Source organism: Schistocerca cancellata, chromosome 2, assembly GCF_023864275.1.
Source record: "Schistocerca cancellata isolate TAMUIC-IGC-003103 chromosome 2, iqSchCanc2.1, whole genome shotgun sequence".
Taxonomy (NCBI): domain Eukaryota; kingdom Metazoa; phylum Arthropoda; class Insecta; order Orthoptera; family Acrididae; genus Schistocerca; species Schistocerca cancellata.
The window spans coordinates 1,150,840,820-1,150,859,001 of record NC_064627.1 but is presented as its reverse complement, the minus strand read 5'-3'; the positions used below and the strand labels follow the sequence as shown (position 1 = coordinate 1,150,859,001).

Genomic DNA, 18,182 nt, shown 5'->3' with positions numbered 1-18,182 from the left:
TACGCCAAAAGTCTATGAAACCAGGCTACTCGACATATCTGCACTTACCAGTACTCTCACATGTGATGCCATAACTAGTACAGATTATGAGCGTACTGTGAATGTCTGGTGGGAATTCATCACTCTCTGTTTGGGTGGATATGCAAGACGATACATGCACACTGACGCTTGCTTGCTTGTGGATGTTTTTGAAAAGTCCCACACTGTATGCATGGCCACTTACTCTCTGGAGCCCACCTTTTATTACACAGCACCCAGGTTATCCTGGAACATGATGCTCAAGAAAACGAGGAGCAGCATCGAACTTTTGACCGACGCTGATACACTTCCTTTCTTTGAGCGCGTGATCCATGGGGGAGGCGAGGTGTGCTAAGACAAGGAAGAGCGCGAAGTGGTTAACATATTTCTACCATGGAATTCACTGGGATGATACTGGCATACCCTATAAAGATATGGTGACTGCGCTTAAATTTTTCGATCACATGGACACCATCATATATGTGAAGGGGAAGGACAAGATCTCCTGGATGTGTCTAATCTTTAAATTTTCTTCTATTCAAGACCTGGAATTCAATGGCTGTCCATCTATCCATTGACTCTAGAACATGTATCAAGAAAGTGCTACTGTATCTGCTTATGAAAATGTAAAACTAGTTTAAGTTGGATGAGGAATAAATAATTTTTCTTCCCTAACGATTCGGGTATACTTTTTTTTTGACACCTGCGTCCTTAGCATCTAAGTTTTAACGACGATGCTATACCTGCATTCCACTGGGACTGCCTGACTCGCGTACCACAACAGCCTTTGCACGCTGTCAGCGGAGGAGTAGCGCTTCCCGTGCTGTTAACAGAAGTGCTTTCACCTCACCCACAGTGAATTCGCTTTCCCTAGCCGAAATTGTGTCTCAAAGGCAGCACATCTTCTACATGCGTGCAATGCAGGTCTGAATGCAGTCAATTCTCTTAAATTGTGTGTGTGTTAAATGCGCCAAATCTTGTAGACTTGCACTGTGCAATGAAGATGTAACTGCAGAATGTTCAAACATATATATTTTTTAACAAAAACATAATGATTAGGGGGTGTCCGTAGACACGACAGTGTGCCCATAGACACGCCAAGACAAATAATCCAGTAACGAGTACGGGGTTCAATACATCCCTTGATTCAAGTTTTATTCTGTATTTAGATGTGGATAACTTATTCAGGACGCCATGCATGATGTAGCCATTGCCAATTGGTGGGTTTTAATGAGTGCCCAAAAAGGAGTTAGAGAGGTTAGGTAGAAAAATGATGGGTCTGGCGGGTGATTCTGGTATAGGCTATGTGGTGGAAGCAGACCCCATATAGCCTGTTAGTATGCATGAAATGCCAAGCGACATGCCACTGTGTCCAGAGCAACAATTTCTGCGAGGAAGCACTCTCCCTTAAGCGATGACCACTGTTGGACACAAGCAGAGGTACATAATTCATTATCGTAATCTCCAGCAGTGCCTCAGCTTAGAGATGGAGCTAAGTAGAATCATCTGGGCTATCTCCTTCAGTTAGTCCCCTGGCTGAAGGAGTGCTATGAATGAAATACACAGAAGAGGGTGGGCGTGATAATGACTTCGAAAAATATTTTTATAACTTAATGACTAATTCCGTTTTCCGTAAAACCACGAAGAATATAAGAAATGAATGCAATACTTTGATTAGGACCCGACGGGATGGGTGTTGGGGCATAAGAAAGTGCATTGCCAGACCAAATTTTAAGTGAGTCGCTATTTTCATGAGAACTTTGTAGCCGTGCAGATGTCGAAGGTTTCAGTAGAGTTTATGAAACCTATCTATTTGGAAATGTGTAAAGGACATCTCCAAACTCCACATATACCGATTTCACTAGGAGTTTGCTATGATCCATTTTGTGGAAAAAAAGCTACTTTATACAGATAGCTTCATCTATTGGGTAAAGAACTGCAATCCATATGAAGTGATGAGGTGTCACAATAATGAATTTAACACTCATGATGTTCAACCAATAATTCTAATGGTATTGCTCCTCAGAACAAGGTTATCAGCTTAAGGCGGGTAGGACGTCAAACGGGCTGACTTGCAGCAGCAGAGGCACCAAGGGACATTTTAGTTCCCACTGTCTATACTTTTACAAATAAATTCGTAAAACTTTGCCAGCATGACGAGGAAGGATTCAGAATTCACACTCATTGCAGTGGAAGTTCGAAAACATAACGAAGTAATGTTTTTTACATGTGAAATTTCATCATTTTTTCACTTACTAATAGCAGCATTTGTTGCTATAGGTGCACTTTTCTTCATAAGTAAGAGAATTTGTTGCCAGCATCATATTGAAAGTACCAGGGAAGCAGGTTGCTAGCCTTACTTGCCCTGAGTCCCATTGGGTTTTACCGCTAACGGCTGAGGGACTAACCGGTGGATTTGGTAGTCTTTGCCGTATGAGCACAATGGTGACCACGACTCAGAATATGTCCGAGATGCCCAGCCTTATTCCAAAGTAACTGGTATCCCGACTGTCGGGACCACTTACTTGGCCACTCATACGTTGCCCGTGGTTAATGAACTAGGACAAATTGAGTTCATGGTACAGAGTAGTTTCAGGGGTAAGACAAGGCTGCAACCTGTCTCCACTGTTGTTCATATTATTTATGGATCATATGTTGAAAACAGTAGACTGGCTGGGTGAGATTAAGATATGTGAACACAAAATAAGCAGTCTTGCATACGCGGATGACTTAGTTGTGATGGCAGATTCGATTGAAAGTTTGCAAAGTAATATTTCAGAGCTAGATCAGAAATGTAAGGACTATGGTATGAAGATTAGCATCTCCAAAACGAAAGTAATGTCAGTGGGAATGAAATATAAACGGATTGAGTGCCAAATAGGAGGAACAAAGTTAGAACAGGTGGACGGTTTCAAGTACTTAGGATGCATATTCTCACAGGATGGCAACATAGTGAAAGAACTGGAAGCGAGGTGTAGCAAAGCTAATGCAGTGAGCGCTCAGCTACGATCTACTCTCTTCTGCAAGAAGGAAGTCAGTACCAAGACTAAGCTATCTGTGCACCGTTCAATCTTTCGACCAACTTTGTTGTATGGGAGCGAAAGCTGGGTGGATTCAGGTTACCTTATCAACAAGGTTGAGGTTACGGATATGAAAGTAGCTAGGATGATTGCAGGTACAAGTAGATGGGATCAATGGCAGGAGGGTGTCCACAATGAGGAAATCAAAGAAAAACTGGGAATGAACTCTATAGATGTAGCAGTCAGGGCGAATAGGCTTAGATGGTGGGGTCATGTTACACGCATGGGAGAAGCAAGGTTACCCAAGAGAGTCATGGATTCAGCAGTAGAGGGTAGGAGGAGTCGGGACAGACCGAGGAGAAGGTACCAGGATTCGGTTAAGAATGATTTTGAAATAATAGGTTTAACATCAGAAGAGGCACCAATGTTAGCATTGAATAGGGGATCATGGAGGAACTGTATAAGGGGGGCTATACTCCAGACTGAACGCTGAAAGGCATAATCAGTCTTAAATGATGATGATGATGATGAGTAAGAGAGATTCTTCGATGAATTTTGCGCAGCATACAAACCATACTTAAAGGTGTATGAAACTCTAGAATTTTACAAATATATTAAAAACTGTGGTAAAAATTTAGGTAATTAACTATAAAATTTGTGTTTTTTCTAAACATGATGTTTAACATATAACATTTCATTCGTTTTTTCATAAATTAAATAAATTCTAGAGTTTCATACACCTGTCAGTATGGTATGTATGCTGTGCAAAATTCATCGAAGAATCTCTCTAACTTATGAAGAAAAGTGTATCTATAGCAACAAATGCAGCCGTTAGTAAGTGAAAAAATTATGAAATTTCGCACGTAAAAAAATGTTTTTGTTATGTTTTCGAACTTCAGTGCAATGGGTGTGAATCCTGGATCCTTCCTGGTGATGCTGACAAAGTTTTATGAATTTATTTGTAAAAGTATAGACAGTGGAAATTAAAATGTCCTGCGATGCCTCTGCTGCTCCAAGTCGGCCCGTTTGACGTCCTAACCCCCTTAATGAAAGACGTGGCAGATGGATTGCCGATTGTGCAGTTTACGAGTCTAATATCCGAAATATATGCATATCATACAACAGATGGGGCCACCGAGAGGCAGGGTAAGGGTGTGCAATGTGCAGCATCACATGTCCTCACGATCGAAGACTACTTACAGCGCCTGTATGGTGATGTTCGCGGTGCTCCACCGAAACCTCCTCATGTGGTACAGCAATATTCGATCATGAGGTCATGACGTGTACTCTGTCCTGCAGTCTAAAGTCAGAGTGTCACCTCATGACGATAAAAGAGCCATTTGTAATGACGGGATCAAAACCCTCCTACTGCTTACTTGAAACACTCCGATGGTGTGAATGAGAGAGACTGGGTGACTAGTTGAGTGAGAGGTTGTACCGAATAGCATGGATCTTTTATCACAGTGTTAACATTGTAAGCATGTGCCTTCATGTGTGACTGCTTATGTGTCTGTGTATATGCTTGTGAGTGTGTTTGAGTGTGGATGCCTGTGTAATTACATATGCCTGTGCGTAAATAAATAATTTTTTTAAATAAATAGCATACTATATACACATTATTAAATAAGACCATGAACTGGAAAAAACTACAAAAAATATGAAAACAGTTAAAAATATTAAAAGTATATACAACAAGGTTTAAAAATTGGAGTAAAATCATAAAAAACTTAAAAATTGGAAAAGCAAAAAAAATTGTTTCACTGTATTTCTCTCTTTTCCACTTTATATGAGTGCGTGTGTAAACAGACTAGTTTTTAAGTTTCACCTACCGCTAATTGTTCAAGTCATACTAGTTTTAAGTGTGAGTTCCGCCCATTTCAAGTTCATGAAGCAGTTTGGGATGAAGATTTTAGGGTCACCCAGTTCAGTCACCCAATTCATTGTATTATTAATTTATTTCATCTGCTTCAGGTGGAAAATGTTTAGAATCACCAGCTAAATGTATAAACTAAATCTTCTGTTTGGTGGAATTTTACTAGTAATAGTAATGGTGTAAGAGAAACTGTAACCTCTGCAATAGCTGTAATCAGTACTGCAATGTAATACAGAAATTTTCACCCAGCACTGATAGTGATGTAGGAATATTCAATAAGTGCTGCAATGTAAAGTAAAAATTTTTTCATCCAGTACTATTTTTTGTAAAACCAAGAACTGTGGATAAAGGACTATCAAACAGCGACAAGAACTGTGAATTTAAAAGCAGTATCACTTCGTGTATTGGAAAAAGAACTCGATTTGTGAATGGAAAAAAGTATTACTACTGTGAATATGTATGTCTCAATTAAAAATTGCTATTTATTATCATACTTCTTTGTTGTTATTTCACCAATCCCTAGTGGCTGTGCAAAACACACAAGATGTTAGTATGAAGCATGAGGGAGGTACTGTTTAAGATGGAGGAAAACAAAATACATGTAATGATTGATGGGGTGTCGCCTGTCTTGCTGCAGATATAGGTTTTTGGGAAGAGGCGGCAAATAATCGTGTCCGCTTCCAAAGACATACAGCAAAAGTGTCTGAAATTATATCACCTGTGCTTGAACAAAGCCACAGATGTGGGATCTGGGCAAAGCTACATACTACCTAAGTGAGAGCTAGGTAGAAAGAAAGAAAACCATAGAGAATGTGAGTTAAAAAATTCATTTATTTTCATTAATCCAACTTAAAAGCAATTTTACGTTTTCATAAGCAGACACAAATTATTTTCGCACATCTTCTTCTTCTTCTTGAGCTTATGGATAGCAGGGTACTCATAGAATTCCAGATCTTGAATGGATGCAAACTTGAAGATTCTATGGAATAGATGAAAACTTGAAGATTCGATGGAATAGAGGCATTCCTGAAGATTCGATGCATCTTTGTGATTTTTTACTCGTCTCTGGCGTACATGATGATATCAGGATGACTGAATATTCTAAGCGACGTCATCATAACTTTATAAGGTATACCAGGATCGTCCCAGTGGAGTCCATGGAAGAAACATATTAGCCACTTTACACTCTTCCGTATTTTAGCACAATTCACATCTTTGAAAGGCCTCGGCGATGCAGCACTTGCTGACAATGTATCTATTATACCAGCATCTTATACGTATGCTACGAGTGCAACATCTTTAAATATGAATTGTCTTTACTCATCATGATCGTAGAACCCTTGAATGTCGGCAAAGAAGTTCACACTGCAAGTTGCCATTGTGAAATGTTCTGGTTATGCCGCAGCACTTGGTCATTTATACAGCAAGCTGCACAACAATAGTAAGTGGGCAATAGGTCATGTAGAAATAGATCATACTGTGCAGTGTGTTCTGGGTAACTTGATGAGGATTCAAATTCGATTCGTACGTCTATTGGTCCTGATTTAAGTATCTCATTCTGCTTACAACAGTTTATTACGATGATTGGTCCCGGCTCCTTAAATTTATGTGGACTGAGTAGGCATGCTTCTTCAACACTTTCATTGTAAGAAGCACTGAACCTTGCATACATGTCAAATGCTAGACTATATACACTGGAGGTGTGAATCAAAAAAGTCATTTTTTAATTTACACCTCCAGTGTATTGAATTCAGTCACGTTTGAAGCTACGAAATACGGATAAAATTAAGTAGGCTGTACACATTATGGTCTCATTGTAGCATTAAACTGTCATACAGTCAGAATTCTGTATTCAAGTAGATTCTGGGATTAGTTAAATTACAGTTATCAAGTACGGTGGAGCCATTTGCTAAACTCCCACTTCTATTGGTCTGAAATACAAGTATGATGAATCTCAATGTTTCCAGCTGCAGGGAGGTTTTAATAGCCCATTTTTTCCTGCTCGCTGTCGGTAGCACTGGTTACCAACAAACCTCCCATCAGCCGGAAGTTAAATAAAAAATGGCAGGTATGTACCGGTGTTCAGAACCTTTAAAAGGTTCAAACGCTCCTCGTGCGCCACAGTGATGTGTGACTTTTCCGTATAATTTTGTTGATGATGATCGGATTCTCTTCTTGATATAGTTGAATGTATGAATTGCTATCCGTTGCACTACATATCTGAATAATTTCTAATAATTTGCTCCGTATCCTCAAAGTACCCCATAAGCATTTTTAGAGATCGGCAGTGCTCTTCTGCTGTTCCACACACAAGCTCGGCTATGAACCATCCGGCATTTACTATACAATTTAAACCCAAAGTGATGATGAGACATATGTTTTAAGGGTTGATGCAATGCCTACTTTATGTGTACCATCAGTGTCTACCCCATTAAGTTCATATCGTATTTCCTAGGACGGGAATGCCAAAGCATTACGCGTAAGTTGTGATCGCACTGCATGACAACCATCCTTTTCCTTAAACGATGCATCCCAATACATGAAAATCTTGCATGAAAAACATGAAGCGTCTTAATTTAGGATGACAGTAATTCCATCTTATTGTTAAATGTCGTTCAAACTTAAGGTTTTTGTGAGAAGTATTCCTGTCATATGATTCGCTCATCATAATCCACTGGATATCATCTATTGAGAGACGACGCCATTTCAAGCCCACTGATTTAAGAAACTTGTAGTTCGCACGTGTTATCATCTTGCGGCTATTCTACGAAATGCTGTGCTGCGCATTGTGTGCGCTGGTTGTATACCTTACGCTCATCCTGTCTTAGATATAGTTGTACGATGGTTTCCTGACAACGAAAGTCAACAAGTTGGTTATTCTGGTCCACGAAACGCAGCTGCAGATAGTCCATTGTATGAACTGTCACTGGAACCCATATAGCATTGGTGGAAGTCTCAAGAATCATATACCCTGTTGCGACTGATGGGAAGAATCGGTAAATTGAATGGATCAGTCTATCGTTGAATTATAAGTTCGTTGCAATCTTACACTCAACATGGATTGTATTGATAGAGAGAATATCCACTATCTGATCAGACTTGTAAAATTTACAGAATCCGTCTTCAGAACCTGTCCCTTTGTGAAACCCAGTAAGGGGCCTACTGAACCTTTCTGCTTAAAGTCAATCGATGCATTCACGTCGTTATTTCAGATTTAAGTGTACTGGTGTTTACACAGAGCTCAGTCCATTTCCACACCAATTTAAAACTTCGTTCAAATCGTCAATATCGTATGCACCAGGTTCAGTTTTCAGAATTTCGCCTTTGCCATTAATTTCAGATGCATTTTATTTGTGATATTTGTGATTTAGTTGTATGTCTCCAGCCAAATCAGCACGAAACTTCAACCTCCAATCCTTGAATCAATTGGTGGGAAGTAATTCGCACGTAATACAGACGGTCGTTCTTTTAAAGACAGGGTGTGTGATATTGCAACTAAACATCAACTGGTGAATGGATGCTTAATGCCCATCCTTATACATCATTCGGTGTAAACATCAGGAGGAACATGATGCATAGATGACCACACAAGAAAGTATTAAAGTCTTGGTGGCGTCGAAAATTGTAGAACATTTGTCTTCTGCCTGTGAAATATCGTTGCAATTTTTCTGAAGGTTTCAGGACGCCAAATAAGTCGAAATAGTAGACGTCAATTGTACTTTATTTAACATTTGCTACCCAGTGAGTTCCAGGTCCTCCTGCTGCATCCAGATTCACAATTGCGCACTCTCCTGATATCCATATAGTCTTCAGTCATGTATTCCGCATAAACACACCTCGGAATCACGGAATATTGAATTTCTTTCTTCTTAACAAACTTAATCAGATGTGTATTTGTAAGCGCCCTGCTGGTAGGACTGCAAGGGGGGTTATTTTTGTTTATGAAGAGACCTCGATCTTTCATTTATAGTCCTTTTCCGATGGCTGCTGCCTCCATCGTGCCCGATGTAGTTGCTACTGAGAGTTTTGTGCATTCTTGATTGTCCTGGCAGTGAACCCACGCCGAGAGATTGGTTAGGGCAGGAATGAGTAAGGGAATAATTCCACCCGACATCTTGGGTATTGGTAGAATCCTTGGTGGTTCAAACGATCTTCTTTTTCTCGGTCCTTTCTGCTTCAGGGTGCTTTTAGCTTCATACGTCGCTGTCAGTATGCAGTTTTTCATGCACCCTTTGGTTTTCTTCTTCCTTAGCGCACGACGTGCAGCCCTAATAACTTGGCTGAACTTCTTCACATCCAAACCCAACTTAACTTTACTACACACTCATTGGTTTTTCAACCGAAATTGCTGCAATGAGTTGCCCTATACCCACAACCCTTCTCGCACGTATTGCTCTAGCTTTATCAGCTAAAAATCGATCGGTGGTGTGACGACCTTTATTCACTGCATGTGCCATGTCGTGTTCCATAGACGCATCGTCGAGCAGATTTATCCCCTTACCACCGCGTGCCAATCGTTTTTGAAGTTTTGTTTCAGGTCCAGAGTGGTTTCTGTTTCCTTGACGCCGATTGACCCTCTCTACGAGATCCACATATTGTTCTGAACTCTTCTGTAACATTTCTGTGATAAGGCATCCTGCAGTTTCAATACCACTGCTGTCCTTTAAGAGACCGCTACGGTCGCAGGTTCGAATCCTGCCTCGGGCATGGATGTGTGTGATGTCTTTAGGTTAGTTAGGTTTAAGTAGTTCTAAGTTCTAGGTGACTGATGACCTCAGAAGTTAAGTCCCATAGTGCTCAGAGCCTTTTTTTTTTGTCCTTTAAGAGGAAGGTTCTAGGATTCATTCTGTGCAGTCTGGAAACTGTGAATATCTCGGTTGACCAGTTTGGCATGTATGACTTCTCAAATGCTGTCTTGCGTTTTGAAATATGTACTAAATCATCTACATGAAACTGCTGCTTGCGTGGATATAGCATTTTAATACGATTGTATATTGTATCTAGAAGTCTGTCATCACGAACATCCACTAGCCTCATTTTTATTATGCGATGTTTGGTTCGATTCATTTGTGGCAGGATATCGGTTTATTTGTGTGAGGCAGGAAGATTGGATAGCATTCACTTTTGGGATTTCAGTGTTCTATTCAGACATTCCGTGATACATGCCTTCAGGTGGCTGAACGTCGAGTAGTGATGTATTCCATACCGCTCCGTCACAGCCTTCAAATATCTATTGTAAAACTCGCCTCCAAGATGTGTTTGAAGGTTGTCTGGGCTTCGATTCGTCCCCGTCTGCAGCAATCGCTCAAACACGTGCGTGGCATCTTTCCCTGCTTTCACTTTCACGGGTAATGCCATGGAAAATTTAGAATAAGCGTCAATGACCATTAAACTATACCTGATGCCGTTATTTACACGTGAATATTCCCTCATGTTAACAAGATCTGCCTGACACAGGTCGTCCAAACCTTTAATCGTAAAATATCTACGAACGAATGTTTTGCACGGCGGTTGGTGCGTTTCTCGAACTACAGTCGCCATACTATTCGATGACACCTCTAAGCTCAGAAATTATTCAAACAACTTCATTCGAATGAGCTGTATTACCAGCACCGACTAATGCCATGAGCAAATGTAGCCGATCAATACCCTGACGTGCGGTCTGAGGCGCTTGTCACGGTTCGCGCGGCTCCCCCCGCCGGTGGTTCGAGTCCTCCCTCGTGCATGTGTCGTCGTCCTTAGCATGAGTTAGTTTAAGTTAGATTAAGTAGTGCGTAAGCCTAGGGACCGATGACCTCAGCAGTTTGGTCCCATAGTCCTTACCACATATCTAATTTTTTTTTTTAAATACCATGGCCGCTGCTATTTTTTTCACCATCCAGTACAGATTTTATAATGGATTTGTGTTTCCAGTTTCTATGGCTTTTCGAATTCTGAAGCAGATGTCAAACGCAATATTTCAAGGTACATTTCCATATCTGTTGGCGTGTGGGTCTTACGAAAATAAGGTTCAATAGATCTGTATTGTGTTCTCACTTACACTTATAGGCTGCGTGCCCAGTATGTATGGTTTCACTCAGCTGACACCAAATACTTTGTCTATCCTAGCATCATGTGATGCTTAATGAAGTCGGTAATGGCATCGCTATCATCGTGTAATTCTGCTGAGAGTTGACAGAGAGATTCTGTAAATGGCTTAAAGATTTCTCCCACTTCAAATGCCCTAACCTCAGCAGCCGTAACTTTTCCATGCCTCAAGACTTTATGCTTAGTCAACATCTCGTTGTATACCAATCGGACTTCTGTGCAGCGGAAGGTTTCATACATGCGCTCTCCTTCTTCTTATGCTGCTCCTCATTTGGTGACAGATATTTTCCCTTCACCGAAGTCGCCTAATTTCTTTTCAGTTGTATTAACCCGTTCGTACCATAGCCCCTTCTCAGCAACAGATATTTTCCCTTTAATTAACTTGTTTACTTTCTTTTCGATTGCATTAACCCGACCATTCATTGTACTGTTCAGTCTCAGAACGGTATAACAAAATGTCCATAGTTCCTTGTGTAATCCTTCAAGTTTACATTCGAGAGTTTCGCGTCCCTGTACAAGCTAATGTTTCGGCTATGCACACCCATTCTACAGTATATATATGAACTCCTGGATTTTCCGTCTGTACCAGCCATCATTCAGTTTTCTTGTTTTATCAATAACGAGAAACTGTGAGTGATTCCAGCAATCTGCACATATCGTTACAAAATCATTGAACGGCATATTGAGCCTGGTAAATGTGTTTTAAATTCAGATTGCCCGTTTGAATTCCGTAATTAGGTTTGCATTATCCCTCGCCAGCTGTTTTGAGATTCTGGACTGTGCCTGACTCAGATAAAATACATCAACAGCCACAAGGAGACCAAAACAGAAATATCGTCGAATTTGATCTTGGTTTTCCACATCAACATCGTCAAATTTGAACACTTTGTTTGGTTTTACTTTTTCCTGTGGAGGGATATCACTGCTCTCACTGAATGTCGTATACGTCACACAAACTACACCCTGCAATATCTCCTGTTATATTTGATATTTGGACTGAAATACACATACAAGCTCAAAGTGGACACCATCCGGATGCGTTAGCAGTGACATGAGAACATTTGTCTTGCCACAGTTGGATGGACATACAATTATTGCATATTGTCAGGAAGGAGTTTGCCACTCTTCTTCCAGTCGTCTTGCATGCCGTCAAAGTTACAGTCACTTACAACTAAGTCTTCATGCTTCACCCACCCTGCCATGATACCTACTACGTCAGATACTGGTATGCAGTGGGTTTTTATAGATAATAATGAACACTGTACCCTGCCCTAATACTGACTATATCAAGTAGTGGCGTGGAATGGGCTTTTGCAGAGAATTTAGTTATGTGACATAATTTTCTGCTGTTGCATGACTGCAGTAAAAATACTGCTAGCAATAGCTTTAGTACTTCCAATATAATGAGAGGTGTGAAATAAAACACACACATGGTTGTATACACTTTTATTCAGTAATCTCAAATGGGATGCACTACATGAACAGGTTGTTTCTTTACCTTAACGCCGGTACAGAATATAAAAAAGAAAGCCTTCTTGTAAGTACAGAATTCAGCACGTATTTCTCTCAAACTTATAGACCGACAGTTTCTGTTGGCACCATACTGACCCACTGTTCAAAGTCGTCTACATGCACACTGTTCGTATGGAGATACAGTGCAATGTCCGTGTACACAGCTTTAACACAAGGCACCCATTTGTTCAGCCTTTCCAACACAATGGACAGCACCATCTGTAGACTGAACGAATTTGTAGTGATGGTGTGCTGCAGATAAATGGATGTGCCACCCAACTTCACACAGAGTTCAGAGTCACCACACACTGTTGTAATGGATATAGTTAGAGCACCGCAGTAAATGTCCAGTGGAGGACAGCTTGGGTGATACTAGACGCTCAACTACTGCTTGATGTAGCCTTTTACACAACGCAGTTCATCCCATTCCACCTCTGTAAGCCACACTTTAACAATTTTACGTGCATTCTTGATCTCTATCACAACATACCAGTCCCTGTCTGTGGATGCTTCTGTACCAGTATGTAAACACTTTGAGCCACTCGCTGTTAAATTGTACACTGAAGTGAGCAGTATTGGTGCAGAGGTCACAAATGGTATCCTCTCATCCACTGCATCCTCACTTTGTCCACACAGTATCACAGGAATATTGTGCAATGGTGTGTATGATGGGGTCCAGTACCGCCCTGTGTCACGCTGGTTAGGGCCCCCAGTGCGCTTCCGCGAGTCAGACTGTGGCTGGGTGTCTTCAACCGACAATAACAGCCCCACTGTCCTGTTCCAACATGCTGACCAGGTGTGTGGCAGGAGCCAAGGGCGCAGCTGCTGCTGTGGGCCCACATGGGCAGGGGCATGTCACTGCTGCAGACCCCGGCTGACTGGAGGATGTACAAAAAAGGAAAAGCGTTACAAGCGATAATGCCAGCACAAAGACTTCATCTTCCTCACGTGACAGCAAACACAGACATTAGGCGAGGGGTACTCGCTCTTCCGTGGCTTCTGTCTGTTCTGCTTATGCCGCGGCTGCGAAGCACTGGGCAGCCTTGGCTCGTCCTTCGCGCTGGCTGACTGACTGCGACTGAGGCTGCACAGCTGCTGGGCCCACCTTATATTCCCAGTGTGGTCGGGTCCTGTGCTCCTATTGGATTCTGCCGGTTCTGAGCGCCTATGGTGGCGTATTTCTGAACTAGACCAGTTGCTTGGTCCTCTGGATCATAGTCATTTTTCATCTCACAAGAGATGTCTATCTCTTGTGAGATGGAAAACTGTGAATTTAAAAATGGCAAGCAGTTATAACAACAGTATCAGTCTGCATGACTTGCAGAATGCCTCTTGATACCATTCAGCTGCATAGCCATTTCCTGCTGGACAGTATTCCTCTTCTTCTTCAGGCATTTACCCAATATAACTAGTTTCCTTTCTGCATTTAGGAGTCTATGGGCACATTCCCCGGCTGTATGCTTACAGGCAACATGGAAGTTAATCTCCCTCTGGTCAGACACCACCAGCTCTTCAATAGAACATGTTCCGCGCAGCAGCAAGGATGGTGAGTGAGTGGTGATGTGATGAGAGGATGGCTTGTTAGATGGGGAAGTGGGTGTAGAAGAGCAGTTGAAGCACTTCAGTAATATATGTAACTTATACAAATATGCTTCAACTGAAGCAAATTAGCATCATCTGTCTGCCGCTTCCATTTTGGAAGAGTGAATACTTCATGTGGAATATCTCATCTACATCTACGTCATTTTTCTCCTGCACACTTCCATTATCATAGCAGTAAACTGTGGTTGCAGTTCTCCATCTACATCTACATCTACATGGATATTCTGTAAATCACATTTAAGTGCCTGGTAGAGGGTTCATCGTACTACCTTAATAATTATCTATTATTCCAATCCCGTATAGCGCGCTGAAAGAACGAACACATACATATTTCCGTACGAGCTCTGATTTCCCTTATTTTATCGTGGTGATCGTTTCTACCCATGTAGGTCGGTGTCAACAAAATATTTTCGCATTCGGAGGAGAAAGCTGCTGACTGGAGACTGGAATTACGTGAGAACATTCCGTCGTAATGATAAACGTCTTTCTTTTAATGACGTCCAGCCTAAATAGTGTATCATTTTAGTGACACTCTCTCAGCTATTTCGCGATAATAAAAACGTGCTGCCGTTCTTTGAACTTTTTCGATGTACTCAGTCAGTCCTATCTGGTAAGGATCCCACACCGCTCAGCAGTATTCTAAAAGACGACGGACAAGCGTAGTGTAGGCAGTCTTCTTAGTAGATCTGTTACATTTTCTAAGTGTCCTGTCAATAAAACGCAATCTTTGGTTAGCCTTCCCCACAACATTTTCTATGTGTTCCTTTCAATTTACGTTGGTCTTAATTGTAATTCATAGGTATTTAGTTGAATTTACGGCCTTTATATTTGACTGATTTATCGTGTAACCGAAGTTTAACGGATTCCTTTGGACACTGATGTGGATGACCTCACACTTTTCGTTATTTAGTGTCAACAGCCAATTTTCGCACCATTCAGATATCTTTTCTAAATCGTTTTGCACTTTGTTTTGATCTTCTGATGACTTTATTAGGTGATAAAGAACAGCGTCATCTGCAAGCAACCTAAGACGGCTGCTCAGATTGTCTCCCAAATCGTTTATATAGATAAGGAACAGCAAAGGCCCTATAACACTTCCTTGGGGAAAGTCGGAAATCACTTTTGTTTTACCCGATGACTTTCCGTTAATTACTACGAACTGTGACCTCTCTGACAGGAAGTCACAAATCCAGTCACATGACTGAGACGATACTCCATAAGCACGCAATTTCACTACGAGCCGCTTGTGTGGTACAGTGTCAAAAGCCTTCGGGAAATCCAGAAATACGGAATCGGTTTGATATCACTTGTCAATAGCACTCACCACTTCACGCGAATAAAGAGCTAGTTGTGTTTGACAAGAACGAGGTTTTCTAAACCCATGCTGACTGTGTGTCAATAGACTGTTTTCTTCGAGGTAATACATAATGTTCAAACACAATATATGTTGCAGATTCCTGCTGCATATCGACGTTAATGATATGGACCTGTAATTTAGTTGATTACTCTTCCTACCTTTCTTGAATATTGGGTGACCTGTGCAACTTTCCAGTCTTTTGGTACAGATATTTCGTCGAGCGAACGGTTGTATATGATTTACTTCTTCGTTACTCATGTTGGCAGCTGTTCTTGATTCGAATTTTGGAATGTTTACTTCGTCTTCTTTTGTGAAGGCATTTCGCAATTCTGCTTTGCTAGCACTGTCTTCGATAATATCACCATTGCCATCGCGCACAGAAGGCATTGATTGTTTCTTGCCGCTAACATACTTCACATGCGACAATAGTTTCTTTGGATTTTCTGCCAGATCTCGAGACAAAGTTTCGTTGTGGAAACTTTTATAAGCATCTCGCACTGATGTCCACGATATATTTCGAACTCCTGTAGAAGATCCCCAATCGTGGAGATTTTGCGTCTGTTTCGTTGTTTCTGCAACAGTGTTCTGACCTGTTTTGTGTTCCAAGGAGGATCACCTCCATCGTTTGTTAATTTATTTGGTGCAAATCTCTCAATTGCAGCCGATAATATTTCTGTGAATTCAAGCCACATCTGGTCTACACTTATATCATTAATTTGGAAGGAGTGGAGAATGTCTCTCAGGAAGGCGTCAAGTGAATTTTTATCTGCTTTTTTGAATAGGTATATTTTTCGTTTATTTTTGGATGTTACAATATACAATCTCGCTACGACAGCCCTGTGTTCACTAATCTCTCTATCCGTTTTGATGCTCGTTATTAACTCAGGGTTATTTTTTGCTAAGAGGTCAAGTTTGTTTTCACAACCGTTTACTATTCGCATGGGCTCATGAACTAACTGCTCGAAATAATTTTCAGAGAATGCGTTTAGTACAATTTCGGATGATGTTTTATGCGTACCTCCGGAATTAAACATGTATTTTCACCAACATATCGAGGGTAAATTAAAGTCACCACCAACTATTATCGTATGAGTCGGGTTCATGTTTGAAATCAAACTCAAGTTTTCTTTGAACCTTTCAGCAACTGTATCATCTGAACTGGGAGGTCGGTAAAAGGATCCAATTATTATTTTATTCCGGTTGCCAAGAATGACCTCTGCCCACACTAACTCACAGGAAGTATCTACTTCAATTTCGCGACAATTTAAAGTACGTCTAGCAGCAACAAACACGCCATCGCCAACCGTGTTTAGCCTATCCTTTCGGAACACCGTTAGGTTCTTTGCAAAAATTTCGGCTGAGCTTATATCCAGGTTATCCAGCTTTCAGTGCCTACAACGATTTGAGCATCAGTGCTTTGTATTAGCGCTTGGAGCTCTTGTACTTTCGCAACACAGCTACTACAATTTGCAACTGTTATACGAGTGGTTCCTGTATCTACGTTCTTCCTGTGTTCGGCCTGTACCCTTTGTGGCAGAAGCCGTTCTTGTGTTTTCCTGAGACCCTCTAACCTAAAAAACCGACCAGTCTACGCCACATAGCTCCTGGTACCCATGTAACCTCCTCCTTCATATAGTGGACGCCTGATGTATTCTGGGGAACACGAAGCCCAACCATCCTCTGGCGCAAGTCGAGGGATCTGCAGGCTACACTGTCGCAGAACCGTCTGAGCCTCTGATTCACACCCTCCACTCGGCTCTGTACCAGAGGTCCACAACCGATCCTGTCGACCATGCTGCAAATGGTCAGCTCTACTTTCATCTTGCAAGCAAGACTGTCAGTCTTTACCACTTCTGTTAGCCACTCGAAACAAAAGAGAATTTCTTCTGATCCAAGGTGACACACATCATTGGTACCAACATGAGTAATCACCTGCAGTTGGCTGCACCCTGTACTCTTCATGGCGTCCGGGAGGACTCGTTCTACATCTGGAATGACTCCACCCAGTATGGACACGGAGTGCACACTGGTTTTCTTTCCCTTCTTGTCAGCCAAGTCCCTAAGGGGCCCCATAATGCGCCTAACGTTGGAGCTCCCATCTATCAATACTCTCACCCCTCTGGATCTTGCAGGCTGAGAGGTTTCCTCTGAAACAGGACAGGCGACAGCATCTGGCTCAGTGACAGCGTCGGCCTCAGACAGCGCATGGAACCTGTTTGCCAGACAAACCGGGGAGGCGTTACGTGCAGCCTCCTGGGAAGTCTTTCACCACCTGCTTCGCCCTGGGGCGACCTCCCACTCGACCACAGGTGAGGGGTCAGCCTCAGAGCGAGCAGTGACTGGGCTGTGCACCGGTGAGGACCGATCAGAGGACTCTGGCGTGCTGGACGTCCGTTGGATCCCCACGGCCGGCCCACAACAGTGGCGCCCATGCACTGCAGCCTCAAGCAGTGTAACCGAAGCCATCACAGCCTGAAGCTCAGAGTGAAGCGTCACCAACTTGGCTCACATCCACACACAACAATCGCAGTCCCTGTCCATACTAAAGACTGTGGAAAACTAAACTATGCAGATAAACAGACTATCGGCACGAGAACGCAAGAACTGTGTCTAATAAATTTGATTAACACGCTAAGATTCAAAAACCTAACTACAGAAGCATTCAGAAGAAACTAAATAATTCGCCCTGATTTGGAACTTGTAATATGTCACA

At 41.8% G+C, this 18,182-nt stretch overlaps 1 protein-coding gene across 1 annotated transcript in view; it reads right to left on the bottom strand.

Moving 5' to 3' along the window:
- LOC126163188 (uncharacterized) overlaps positions 1-18,182 on the bottom strand; it is a 54,546-nt gene that overhangs the window by 9,570 nt on the left and 26,794 nt on the right. The gene's annotated exons all lie outside the window — the stretch shown is intronic.